This window comes from Ursus americanus, chromosome 18 (genome assembly GCF_024610735.1).
Source record: "Ursus americanus isolate L20-20 chromosome 18, mUrsAme1.1.p, whole genome shotgun sequence".
In the NCBI taxonomy this organism is placed as follows: domain Eukaryota; kingdom Metazoa; phylum Chordata; class Mammalia; order Carnivora; family Ursidae; genus Ursus; species Ursus americanus.
The window spans coordinates 22,096,239-22,110,560 of NC_142144.1; the positions used below are offsets into that span (position 1 = coordinate 22,096,239).

The 14,322-nt window shown below is 39.8% G+C and overlaps 1 protein-coding gene and 1 pseudogene across 2 annotated transcripts in view; one reads left to right on the plus strand and one right to left on the minus strand.

The window, feature by feature from the left end:
* Positions 1-14,322, plus strand: part of SVEP1 (sushi, von Willebrand factor type A, EGF and pentraxin domain containing 1) — a 192,962-nt gene that overhangs the window by 36,048 nt on the left and 142,592 nt on the right. The window lies entirely within an intron of this gene.
* LOC123803373 (large ribosomal subunit protein eL33 pseudogene) lies at positions 13,006-13,361 on the minus strand (annotated as a pseudogene).

Below are 14,322 nucleotides of genomic sequence, written 5' to 3' on the forward strand. Positions count from 1 at the left end.
CTGAGTCACATAGCTAACAGAGCTGGGAGGTAAACCTAAGTTGTCTGGCTCCAGACCCTATAGTCTGGCCATAGAGATAGACATTTAACAAATGAACACACAGTTAAAAATACAATTTCAAATTTTGTTAAATATTAGTTTGACCCTTATGAGGTCATCAATATTTGATGATTTTCCACCCATAAAATATCAGCTTCGTATGTTTTAACCAAATTCTAGGAAGGAAGAGAAGAACATGAGTTAAATAAAATGTGGATCTGCTTAATGTTTTTTAATTATGACTCATTCATAGAATAAACTTCAAGCTTCTTAGCATGGCATAAAGGCTTTGCCTGAGTTGGCTTGTCTTTACCCTTTGAGCTAAAAGCTGGACCTGGTTATAGTTTCCACCAAATATCATGCTATTTCATTCCTCAGACCTTTTTTCCTGCTCTTCTGGTTCCGTTCCCCACCACACCCAACTATTGTCTTTGTCCTTCTTCATCAGACTAGTGATTCTAACACGCATTGACAAATTCATTGTCTGTGTCCACTGTCTACCTTCAGAGGCATAGTAAGTGCTCAAGAAAGAGGATGTAGGTAAGAGGTCAAGTTTAATACCAGAATCGTAAATGGATGAGAACTCATTATTGAAATCTCAGGCAATCGCATGGATTCTATGTCTGCCGTGGCCACCACAGAATCCCTAGCCCAAAGGCACATGGTAAGAAATTTTTAAGAATGTATTTTTTTTTTTAAAGATTTTATTTATTTATGTGATAGAGAGACAGCCAGCGAGAGAGGGAACACAGCAGGGGAGTGGGAGAGGAAGAAGCAGGCTCCCAGCGGAGGAGCCCGATGTGGGGCACGATCCCAGATCGCTGGGATCACGCCCTGAGCCGAAGGCAGACGCTTAACGACTGCGCTACCCAGGCGCCCCAAGAATGTATTTTTTTTAATGTAAAATATTTACATTTGGTTAAACCTTGTCAGCAATAAATCAAATTCAGGTTATGGTTGCTATCCTGGAGTAGTCATTTTTAGATGGCTAGATCATCAAATCAGTTGTGAATAGCCAGTGAACCCCTGTTGTAAATCCAAGCAATGGCAGATGTTCTAAGCTTTCCCCTGAAGGGATTTGAAAGATGCAAAGTATGAAGACAATAGGCATCTTGAGGACACTGCTTCTTTGCAGACATTGACTCCATTTCAGTGAATTTGGAAGGATTTGCTGATTGAAAATTATAGCTGGATGAGGGCCAAGGCTGAGGATAACGAGCGGAAGCCCCAGTTATATTATTTTTCATGAAAGGAGGATACACTATAGAAATAGAAACACTAAAATATTTGTGTGGAAGTATCTTATACATATAAATATATGCACATGAATCCCCACCCCCATGCTACACACAGACATTTTCCTGTCTAAATATTATGTCATTTCTTTGGAAAGAGAGAGGACAGAGAGCTCTAGAAATTCTTGAATGGAAACCAAAACATTTGGCAATCTTGTTCTCTGAGCAGAGCTTAGCTGACTTTTTTTTTCCAAAAACATCCCCAGCGGTGCCTAATAATGGATTTGTAAGGTATAAGGAATCTGTGCAACGTATTCCTATTTGCTTTTTGCGAGGGAATATTGTTAGCAGGTTGACACTGGTTACCATCAACTTAAGGAGGTAGATGGGTAACTGCTGCCTAGAGTAGGCTAGTTTGTTCAGTTTTCCACTGAATGAGGTAGGTATTCAGTCCTGGTGGTGCATTTTCCAGTCTATTATGATTTTGTAGCAGGAAAATGCATAGAATTAGATGCATTTAACCACAGGTGTGAAACATCACCAAACTCCAGAGTCAATAAATTTTATTTTCAGTTCATTTATTGTATTCTTCAGCTCTGTGATTTCTGTTTGATTCCTTTCTTTTCTTTTCTCTTCTTTTCTTTTCTTCTTAGAGAGAGAGAAAGCAAGAGAGTGCATGGGGTGGGAGGGACAGGGGAGAAGGAGAATCCTAAGCAGGCTCCACATCCAGCATGGAGTCCAATTCGGGGCTTAATCCCATAACCTGAGCCTAAATCAAGAGTCAGCCACTTAACTAATAGAGCCACCCAGGTGCCCCTGTCTGTGGTACTTGAATCTTATATTTCCTGTCTTTCTGTTGAAGTTCTCACAGTGCTCATCCATTCTTCTCCTGAGCTCAGTGAGCATCTTTATGACCCATTGCTTTGAACTGTATCAGGTAAATTAGTTATCCCCATTTGATTAAAGTGTTTTTTGCTGAGATCTTATATTCTTTTGTTTGAAACATAATCCTCCATTTCTCCATTTTGCTTGACTCTTTGTGTTGGTTTCTATGCATTAGGTAAAACAGCCATCTCTCCCAGTCTTGAAGAAATGACCTCATGTAGGAGATGAAACTTAACTCTGGTTGCCTCTCAAAGCTTTGTGATTGGCCAGGCAGCCATTTTTATTGTTAGTGGCTCCCAGTTGTTGAAGGTGTGCCAAGACCTGACAGTGTCCCAAAGGGGAGGAGCTCAATTAGCATCTGACTGTGGGTTGATTAGAAGCCAGACCCTCAGGCAGCAGCTTTTAAAGTATGCAAATATATATAGTCTTGTGGGAATGCTCACAGGAGTAATGCCAGCCACCAGACCCAGGCGATCTAGAAGTGTCCCCTCAGGGTCAGGCGTAAAAATTGAGGCTCCAGTGGATTGTATAAGCTCTTTTGGGGGAGATATTGGTGAGCTGTCATGAGGCTGAGGGAGAGCACCAAGACAGCATCCATCTGCCTCTGTTCCCTCAGAGCAGTAGGCCTCTGTGTGCGAAACCTGAGACCTGTGCCTGCAGGCCAAGCTTCAGGACAAGCAGCAGGCCTCTTTGAAATAAAGACAGAGGGTGTCTTACAGTCTGCTGTCTGTGCAGTGCCCTGGGGGTGGTAGCCGACCAAAAACTATCGCTCCCATTGGCACCATCTGTGGGACCCAGGAGCACAAGCCTGGGGCCACCAGAGCCAGGGGATCAAGGGATAGCCTCTGGGCTGCAGCTGCAAAGCCAGGGCACCAGATGGGAGATACTGTCACTGTAGAGTGTGGCAGAGGGACTGCGTGCAGATGGTGCCTGCTGGGAAAAAGAGGGGGAAAAGCCTAGTGTTTAAAACCAACAAACAAGATGGTGCCCACTGACTAGAGCAAGTGTGAAGGTGGCACCTGCCAGCCAGCAGGCTTCTAGCTCTGAGCTGCGTGAGATGCCTGCCCCTCAGGCCGACTCTAGGGTTGGCAAATGAGCCTCATTCCGGGAAGTCTGGGTGCCCTTGGATTGGCTGCTCACGCTGAGTGGGGGCAGGTGAGCGGGAGGAGCCCCGCGAGAGTGGCTTCTCTGTTGGTTACAGCCCTGTGCAGCTTGTGGACGTGAGCCTTGAGCCTGGTTGGTTTGCAAAGCTAGATGTTTCTGGGGCTCATCGATCAGGTGCAGGTCTTAAGAGTTCAGGTGCCCGATGTGGGGTTCCAACCTTTCACTCCTCAGGGAGAATCTCTGGGCTTTGAGTTTTCTCGAAGTGGTGGGTCACCCTGGGCAGGGATGGGGTTTATGGGGAGATCATGTCTTAGGCTCTCCTACCCCCCTTGCTGTGGGCCTTCTCTTGTTTGTCTGATGCATAGCATTGCTCAGTTTTTAGATTTTTTCAGAGGAAGTTGTTCCATATATAGCTGCAGAGTCGATGTGTCCTTGGGATGAGGTGAGCCCAGGATCCTCTTATAATTGCCATTTTAAACCAGAACCTCCCAAAGTCAGTTTGTTGCATTTTTTAGAAATACTCATAAAACTATATTCAGTATTCTAAAATTGTCAAAGTATAACCAGTTCCTGCTCTGATACCATTATAAAATCTTACCTTTTTTCCTTCTATTCCCTGGCCCCGTTATAAGTAACTCCAATAACAATGAAAAGGACACAAAGGAAAACATGTAACATCTGTTAATTAGTAGTCTTTAAAATATTTTGCTCATGTAACCCCTGAAAAATTGAAAACGCATATGCCCCTTGTCGAAAGTAGCCATTGGAAATTTTTCAGCAGGATTTTAAAAGATGGTATTTCTATAATACTGTATTAACTTTTAAAATAAAACTATGATGTCACTTTTAAACGTACCCATTGAAATCTTAATACTATAACAAATTTGATTCTTTTTAGGAGTATCCCTTTGTGAGGCAGCTTTTTTCAGTGCAGCAACTTTGCATCGTTTGTTTCCTTAGGTCTCTTCCATCCTACTTGCTCCACCTAATTCAAATGCAGTGTATTTTTATGTTCTCAAGCCTTTTATTGATCACAGAGTTCTTCTACTCTGCCACGAAAATTGTGGATATACATTGAAATTAATTTTTAAATTTTGTGACCAAAATTGCTGTTTGATTGAGTTATTATTATGTTATCTGTATATAATTTGTCAAAGATATTATTCCTTTTGATACTTATTATCTGTAGAAATAAGATGCTATTGGAGATTCGTGTCTTCATGAGATGAATCATGATTAATTCATTTGTCCATGGACTTCTATTATTAGAATAAGAGAGCATACGGCATCAATTTCATTTCTATTTTTCATTTTTGTAAGTTTTAGTGCTGAAAACCTTCTTCATACAAATATGTAGATTGGGCTTGAAAGAGTTGTGTTGTATTGACGTCACTCAGTTCTTTGAGTTCCTCCTGAGTTACGTGCCAAAAATAACATGAGTTATCTATCATCCAAAAAAATATTGCAGATGATCTATGAGCTGACTGTTCCCTTAGGTCCTTTTCTAATTTTACTGAAATTGAAGAATTGAAATACTTTTGACTTGCAAAAGGAGTTATTACCCAATCATTACATCATTATAATCATTCATTTTTTCACAAGTTTCTGGGAAGTCCCCCAAAGAGACTTTGCTAGGACTCGTTAAAAGACTACCCGTTACTATTTCACGTGGAAGTGCTTTGTCTAATCTAATCATGTCTCAGAAAATCAAAACAATACATATTATAATAAACCTTTAGTAATCAGGTAATTTCTGATAAAATTATTTTACCTTAGAATGTGTATTAATATATTCTTACCAAAGTCTTGGAGCCATAGATTTAGGTTATTTAATCTATGGACAAATATCCTATAACCTATTTGTGACAATATTGCACACAGTTAAATCTGTCCTCCAAATCAGACTGACTTTCTGAGAGAAGGCTAATGCACATTTTGGTGGCCAGCATATTACTTTAGATTTCCACAATTGGCAAATAAGGCAGAGAGCCTGCTCTGAGTTTCTCCGCTGGATAAAGTTGCTGCCACCTTCAGTATTTCCCATGGACATTGTCTCCCTTGCTTTGCCCTCATCAGACTCTTTTGAAGAAGTGACATATTCTTTGACAGTAGTCAGGAAGTTGAATAGAAAAGGTGGTAAATGAATGATGCCTTTACTCGCACTTCCCTAACCTACAATGTTTCTGAATTCAGAAAATCCCAGAAATGAGTCAAAATACTCCATTTCCAATGTTGGGATATAGTGAATGATATTTAACTGAAATATGTGTAAAACAAGGAACGTTTCTTTAGAGGACTTGCTTATTGTACTTTAATTCAAATACGGTCTCCAGGTATCAAGATTTTGAATCGTGCTGGAGCTTTGTTGCTTTGAGACAATGCACCCTAGTAAGATTTAGAAGGGATGAAAAGACACATTTCTTTTGAAAAATGAAGGGCAGTTACGAAAAGGTTCTCTTGACGCTTTTTCTGGTACAACTTAAGTAAGAGTGCCTGTCCATGTCGAGGTTCTGGAAGTTGTTCCTCTAAAATGATTCATGCCACAACCACACACCTCTTGCAAAGTTTTTGCCTATTTATGTTCCTCGTTTGCAGAAGAGGAAACAGTGTTAAAGAACTTAAGAAGTTTCCCTAATGTCATTCAATTGTAAAGAAGTTAGCGTGCAGACCCATCTCTCTCAGATCCCAGAATTCATGCTGCCTCTGAGCCATTATACTGCCTACAGTCCATCCATAGCACTCATTGCATGGTCATTATCCATCAAAGAAATGATCCAGAAATATTTTGCTGCTCTTTTCAGCTTATAAAGTAAACTGTTGCTTCTAAGTTGTAGCCTGGCATCCCAGATGTTTGGTTCTGTGGGGTCTGTACAGGGTTTGGTGCTTACTAAATGTTAGATGACTAGCCAAGCTTGGATGATAGCCAGTGTTAGCAATTTGAAAATGATAGCCCAAGCTAGAGAAAATCAGACTCAGTGAAATCATGATGTGCCATGTAGTATGCTAAACGCTGGTGGTGGTAAGATCGATCTATCTATCTATCTGTCTATATGTATGTATGTATAGTCATTGATTGTAGTTAGTGGCATGAAGTCTACTCATGAATCCTAGTTCTGTCACTTACTGTGTTTTTCTGGGCAAGTTCTTTGACCTCTGTGGACCTCAGTTTTCCAGTTTATAAAATGGGGTTAATAATAGCAGGATGGTCATAAAAATTAAATGAGATAATGTGTGCAGAAAGCTTGCTAGGATGCTTGGCCTATAGTAAGTGCTTGATTAATTTAAATAATTATACTCTACCAGTGTGGTTCTCTTAGGGAGTGATTTTGCCCCCCAAGGGATATTTGGCAATGTCTGGAGACACTATTGGTTGTCACAGCTGGAAGGAGCTACTGTCATCTAGTGGCCAGTGGCCAGGGGTGCTGCGAGATATCCTACAGTACACTAAACAGTCATCGACAAGTTCCAGATGCCAAATCGTACTGAGGTTGGGAAACTGTGTTCTGTATTGGCAAACTGAGTTAATGCTTTAGCATAAGATTAAAAAGCGTTACGGGGCGCCTGGGTGGCACTGCGGTTAAGCGTCTGCCTTCAGCTCAGGGCGTGATCCCAGCATTCTGGGATCGAGTCCACATCAGGCTCCTCCGTTATAAGCCTGCTTCTTCCTCTCCCACTCCCCCTGCTTGTGTTCCCTCTCTCACTGGCTGTCTCTATCTCTGTCAAATAAATAAATAAAAAAAATCTTTAAAAAAAAAGCATTACTATATCTCTTTGTAAATATCAAAGAAATATCAAAGCCATGTGATTCTACTAGAGGTAAATTATCTCTTAATTATGATCATCAGAGCATCTTATGCTCCAGCTGCCACGAACTGCTGGTGCCTCCTCAGACGCTTCAATGCCTTTCATGGTTCCGTGCCTTGTCCCCTTTATCTAGAATATTCCACCTCTCATCTGTCCCTTTCTTACCAGTACTTCAGGATTCACAACAAATTCACTTTTCTTAAGAACCTTCCCCTTTTATCCCTTCTTCCATAGATTCATTGCCATAGCAATGAGTTAGAGCTAGAGTTTTTCGTTTTCTTAAATATCTTCTTTCTGTTAAAAGACCATATAGTATGATCATTTTGGGTAAGTTTTTCTTCTTTAACACTCTATGAATCCTTTTAGGGCAGGATTACATCCATGTCTCCTTCTTTTTTAATAGCCTCTGAGACATGGCACAGGGACTTGGAGCAAGCGTTAATAAATTTCGAGTGAAGAATGAATGAGTAAATAAATAAAGCACACTGCATGTTCAGATACTAGAACACAGCATATGGAGACTCTGCTTGGTTCCCAACTTCCTGGGAATTTTCCATTCCTTTTTTGGAGAAGTGAAGGTGAACAAGTCTACTGACCCTGAGAAGCACTGGCTTAGAATCAAAGCAAGCCATCTGGAAGGCTGAGTTCAACATAGGAAGTGGCTAATAACACATTTTATCTCTTTCATGTTATCTAGTTAATGACATTATTTTCCAAATCTCCTAAAACTGTGTCACGGGTGCACGTGTGTGTGTGTGTGTGTGTGTGTGTGTGTGTGTGTGTGTGTTTAAAGCTATTTACATGTATTGATGATTGATGGTTTGGAGAAGTATTTTAATTCATATAACAGTGCAAGATAGCATTCCAGAATGTTGTGGAGTTTTACCCTTTAAGCAATCATATAACAAATATATAAAGCAAGTCATTATTACTGCATGTAGCATAATGTTAGTAGTTGGGAAAATTTGCATTAAAACTTGAGATTTATGAATTTTGTCAAAATATGGAAGCAGGTATATGAAAACGTGTCATGGACCATGAATCAAATGATAAGAAAAAAATTAATCAAATGCACTTTATATGTGAAATACTGCAAACACAACCATAAACATTAATAAAGCAAGTTTACTGTTTCACCATCAATATTTAATATTTTAAACAAAAAAGTTATTTTACTATGGTATGCAGTATTCTTAACCTAAAAAATACAAAGAAATAAATTAGAAATCACTAGAATTAATAGATTTATAAGGTAGCAAGATAAATACTTCAAAATCAATAAATTTTTATGCAGAAACATTAAGTTTAAAAAATCTTATGACATCCCATTCACAATAATAAGAAAAAAAATGTATTTCCTAAGAATAATTTGAAAGAGAATTGTGTAACCTTCATGAGGAGCTATAAAATTTTATTGAAACTGACCTATGAATAAGAAGGTCAACTTATGAATTTATGCAGGAGAAATACTAATTTCCAATCATTCTAATACTCATGTACACTCTTCATCATATTCTTTTTCATGGATCGAGGCACCTGTAAAGCAATAGTTAGGCATGAAGAAATATCCTTGACCACCTCCAACCACACCTGTATAGTAACCTGGTACCGCAGGCTCCAAAATCCAGTTTCTCAATCTTGGATATTTTTGGATGTACCTTGAAATTTTGCTTCTTTGCCTTTTGCTTTTGAATTTTTATATTTTTTTCCCTTTGAGATAATTGTGGTGTCACATGCAGTTTTAAGAAATTATACAGAACGATCCCCTATATAATTTTCCTAGTTTCTCCCAATGGTAACATCTTGCAAAACTATAGTGTAATATCCCACTGCAGATATTGCCATGGATGCAGTCCCACCAGATACAGAACAATCCCACCACCACAAGGATTCATAACGTGCCCTTTAGAGAGCCCCAAACACTTCCCTTCTGCTCCTAGTTGCCCTCACTTTGACCTCTTGCAAAAGAAATTCTCCATTTCTATAATTTTGTCATCTCAAGAGTGTTATATAATCATTCCCTCAACAGAGAATGAGGTATGAGGAGCATTGCCTTATTCCTGCCAAGTGAACATAGATGTCTGTGTTCGTCATTTTGCCCCCACTGACACTGATATGTATGTGTGAGGGGGATCCTCATTACTGCTGGGTGTGGACGGAATTTCTGGCTCTCGAAGGCCTCCTTATTGCTCCCCACATGACCTCCCCAGACACTACAAAGAGGGGACCTCTTTGCTGCTTGGTGGTGATGAAAGTTCTGACTCTCCACGGGCCAACTCTGACACCACTCCAGAGAGGGTGAGGAAAGACCCCTTGCTACTTCCGGCTGGGTGTGGCAGTGAGACACAACCCTCACCCCTGTCATCTCCACTGGCATGAAAGACCCACCTCTTTACTTGGCCATCTCTGATACCACCCTGGCAGAGGTGTGGGGGTGCCTCACTAGAGCTTTGCAAGAGTAGAAATCTAGACTTCCCACTTGGTCTCTGCCTGGTATGCCTGCATTGGGCCACAGTTTTTCTGTGGTGTCTGGCTGGAGTAGAGGAATTGACTGGTTCTTGTCTAAAAGTGTCCTACTGCCATTTCTTCATCTTCTAGCTAGAAAGCGCAGTATTTTGTTGTTTTGGAGGGTTTTTTTTTTTTTTTTTTTTTTTTTGGTCCATTCCCATTGGTGTTTTGGATGGCCAGCTTCTCTAGCCCTATGTCTGGGATATGTGAGGAAAAGGGAAGCCCAAGGAATTCACTCTGAAGGTCCCTAGCTGGTCTGCCTTTTTATTAGTGTCATTTTATGTTTATTTTATATGTAACCTTCAGGATTTTTAGTTGTACTTACCAGGGAGACCAAGAAAAAGTACATCTACTCCATCTTCTCAGAAACAAATTCTTCTACTTTTTCTGTGCATCATATCTTCTCTGGTGACAGATTTTTCCATGTTGGTTGTATCAGTTCAAGAGTGGTATTGCTTTTTATGTGTTAACTAGGCACATCTTTTGTGGAAACACAGTGATGTCTGTTTTTCCCATATCTTATGCCCAATGATGACTTTTATTTCTACTGAAACCAAAGTAAAATGGAAGAAAATAACTAATGACCAGTAAATAAAGGATAACAATTTTAGAAAAAGTTATAAAATTTTGATTTTTTGCAGTTAAGCAAAAAAAAAAAAAAGAAAAAAGAAAGAAAGGAAAAAAGCAAAGCATTCCTCACAGTTCAAAGTTCTGAAATGATCCTTATGTATAGGGGAAAATGGGAGTGACTGAATCAACATGTGTTTGAGAATGAAATTTATTGTCCTTCAAAATAATTATCCAGAAGTCACCCAGAGTGATTTTGTCACGTACCTTGACTTGAACATTGTCATTGTTTTCACTGTTTTAAGGATAAACTCTCAGCTTTTGAATGTGGCCTATCCAGTCTTCATGGTTTTGGCACCCACTTACTTTTCTAGCCTCACCCCTCTGTACTCCAGCCAGAGTGAATGCTTGTTTTTTCAAGCATGCTCTCTCTTGCTTCGGGGCCTGCACGTGTTGATCCCTCTGTTTTGAATGCCATCCCCGTACGCCTACACTTCTCACTTCTGTACATGGTTCTGGTCTCACTCTGAAATCACTTTGACCAACAAAGGTGACCACCCACCCCTGCTGCAAGTCTAGATAATGTCTCTCTTACATGTTGTCACATAACATGGTACTTTGCGCCTTTTAATCATCTGTGTAAGACTACAATATCTGTAAGGATACGGATGGAGTTCTGTCTTATTCTCTATCCCCAGTATCCCTTTACCTGTCATATCCTTCTCATCCCTACAGAGGGTCATGAAATTTTAGTGTTACAACTACTTGGTTACAAACATGATCACCCATGGTATCACAATGGAAAAACCAGTTCTGTAATTGGTTATATAACTTAGAGAAGGGCAGACAGTGTCAGAGCTAGTAATAATTACCAGAATTCTCTTCCAAGGGTTCTCAGTTGATCCTTTGTACCACACCCTACTTTAATGGGTGAAATGGGAGAAAGGTGGTGACATGGTGAAATTTAATGTGTTGAAAGCATTGCAGTTGCCAAAGTGGAATACTTGCAATTTTATTTACACACGGATTATTCAGAAGACAATCCAAACATTTTAATATGGGAAGATGGAAGGAAAAAAATGGCTACATGAGTGGACTACTTCGAGGTGCAGTAGACTAGACCACACAGATATCAGAATGAATGCCGGGTGGAACAGATCATTCTAAACTGGGGTTTATGGAAAGTACAGAAGGAAGTCATTTAAATCTATCCATGGACTCCTTTAACTATTGAATATCTTTTAGGTATTTTGGAAGATATGATTGTTGCCCAGTACTTGCCTTAAAGTAGCTTATTATGAAACGGAGCTCTATAATAACTATACAGAAGTCAGATTGTGTGTCATGAACCAAGTATTATGGTTAATCCAGTTCTCAGCTACTGAGATTAAATGAAAATCAAAATGAGATGACATATATGATATACAAAATGCTGTAGATGTTCTAAAAATATTAACTTTTAGTTATGGAGGTGATGGGATTTGTACTAGGTTTGAATGACAGGATTTGGGCTATTAGAAATAGGAGATAGCCCTGTGGAGAACAGAACGTACAGACCTGTGATGGATATTAGCAGTAGCTTGTATAGATGGCTAAATCTATGAACATAGTGGGGTTCGGGGCAAGAAAGTTAGGGAGTAGGAACTAGATTGTACTAGGACTTGAATTCCAGGCTGCAGAGATGGCCTTTGGTTAATTGGCAACTGCAAGCCATTGGAGATTTCTGAGCAGGAAAGTGGCGTGATTGAACCTGTGTTATAGGGATGTTAATTTGGCATACATGGACAGAAATCACTGAATGTGTACTAACCTGGAAGAAGAGTTATACGTATGGAGGTTACAGAATCAATCAAGTCATAAAATAATAAGGTCCTAAATAAGTGTAACAACAATGGGCATGGAAAACAACAGGTATCCACATTTCCAAACTCCTAAAGATCTTAAAGTCTTTTTTTTTTTTTAAAGATTTTATTTATTTATTTGACAGAGATAGAGACAGCCAGCGAGAGAGGGAACACAAGCAGGGGGAGTGGGAGAGGAAGAAGCAGGCTCATAGCGGAGGAGCCTGATGTGGGGCTCGATCCCACAACGCCGGGATCACGCCCTGAGCCGAAGGCAGACGCTTAACCGCTGTGCCACCCAGGTGCCCCCCAAAGATCTTAAAAAGTCTTATTGAAGTGAAGTAGAGATGATGAGGGAGGGAGAATATCGAAGGCAAGTATGGCCTGAGACTTGACTCATAACTTACCCCTCCTTGTAAGACCACAACAAACACCACACCATACTCAGAATTTTTCTGCCTTCTTACTGCCAACGTTGTTCTTAGATCCAAAGTGTGCAATTTCTCTCTTTCGGTAGGACGGGCTAATATTCAGCAGCTATGAATTAGTACAGTTGTAAATGTGGTTAGGATATTGGATTGGTGAATAGCTACTGCCCTAAGTCTCTTGACTGTTCCCTTACTGATCTGACCCCTTTTCCAGGCTCACTGGCACCTGTCCCATCGTCCAGCAGCTGTAGAGGGAATATCTGGCAGACGAGTGGGCCTGTAGAATTCTGTTTGATACTACAGCTGATGTCCATTGTCATTGATCAATGACCGTGCCATTCTGAGTTGTAATATTTTGAATAGTACTCTTACCATGGATGAAGTTTTCTCTCAGCAGGTTCTCAAGTTCTTCAAGCAATAAACCTATACATGTCTGAATCTCAGGGATAAATCTACCCTAGGTTCAAGTTGAAACCTTGTTGCGCTGAAACGCGTAGGATTTCACATTTAAGTAATTGATTAATTGGTTATTTTATTTTATTTTATTTTATTTACAAGAGAACACATCTATATCTTTATTGACTTTCAGTGAGTTTAAATCCTTGAGGAGTACAGCATCACATGGATTCTGTGGCCAATGGCCTTAGCAGGAAGGTTGCTTTGGAATTTGGCACATGCCACTGTTTCCATGAGCGTGAGTTACTTTTCCCCGGATTACTCTGCATTTTTGTTTGTTTGCTTGTTTCGGTTGGTTTGGTTTTGGTTTTCCACTGGGAGTCACTGTGTTGTTCTTTGTTTTACACACAGAAGCTCATCTCTTGCCTAGATAGAATTCAGGTTCATCTCAAGCATAAACACCTTCAATTTTAAGGAGCTATGTGCTCCATCTGGTTGCAGAAACCCCACTTAGAACCAGCAAAAATGGCCTTGGACCATAACCTTCCAGACATTTTTGCCATTTTAGGAATCCTGTTCCCAGCAGGCCTCCAAAGGCTCCAAAATGACCTGATTAATTGGTAATTTTAATAACTGTTAATAACCCAGTGCTAGAGCGAGTACAATAAGATATATGCTTTCAGTCCAAATAATGGAAATACAAAGTAATTTGGCAATAGGCGAATGAGTTTGAAAAGTTAATATTATTTTGCTTAAGAAAAAAAGTTCAGTGGATGAAAGAAATAAGGGAACAGGGAAAGTTGTTTATAATTATAAAAAATTGGAATCAACTTACCAATGTGGTTTAGCTTACAGTAAATTTATTTTCTTCTTTATATGATTCTAAGTTATTGGCTATTTGAGAAAGAATAAACAAGGTTAAAGATCATTTTAAAATCTCCAGTGGCCTCTCCTAAAAGTACTTGCCCACAAAATTTTTGTTGTAAAACTTAGGATGATCTCACATTTCTCATCCAGACAGTGAACACCTTAAGACAATTAAGAACACAGAGTTTTCAACAAAAAAAGGCTTTGCCTAAGTATTCTGTACTTAGCCAGGTTGTATTTCTCTCTCTTTCTGAGTGTGTGTGTGTGACGTATATTAATTCTTAGCAATATAATAACTTTGCTGATACATCCTCTTTCAGACACAGTCTTCTGAGGGTTTTATTTTTTGGTTTTTGATAGACTTGTCCTGATGCATCAGTAATCTCCTTTCCAGTCTGAGCAGATGCTTCTCTTTGCAACATGGCACCCTGCAGCCAGTGGTCCATTTGCTGCTTTGGTACCACATCGTTACTCAAATTCACAACTCTGTCCAAATACGCTATACTTCCGCCAAATAAGCTAACCAATCGCAGGAAAATTGACAGGATGCTAATTCATTTACCGCAGATTCGGTCGTGCAGTATCCAAGGCAGTTAAGAGCCTCCTTATCTAATTCATTAATGAACATGGAGAGGATCTGGGCTGTCT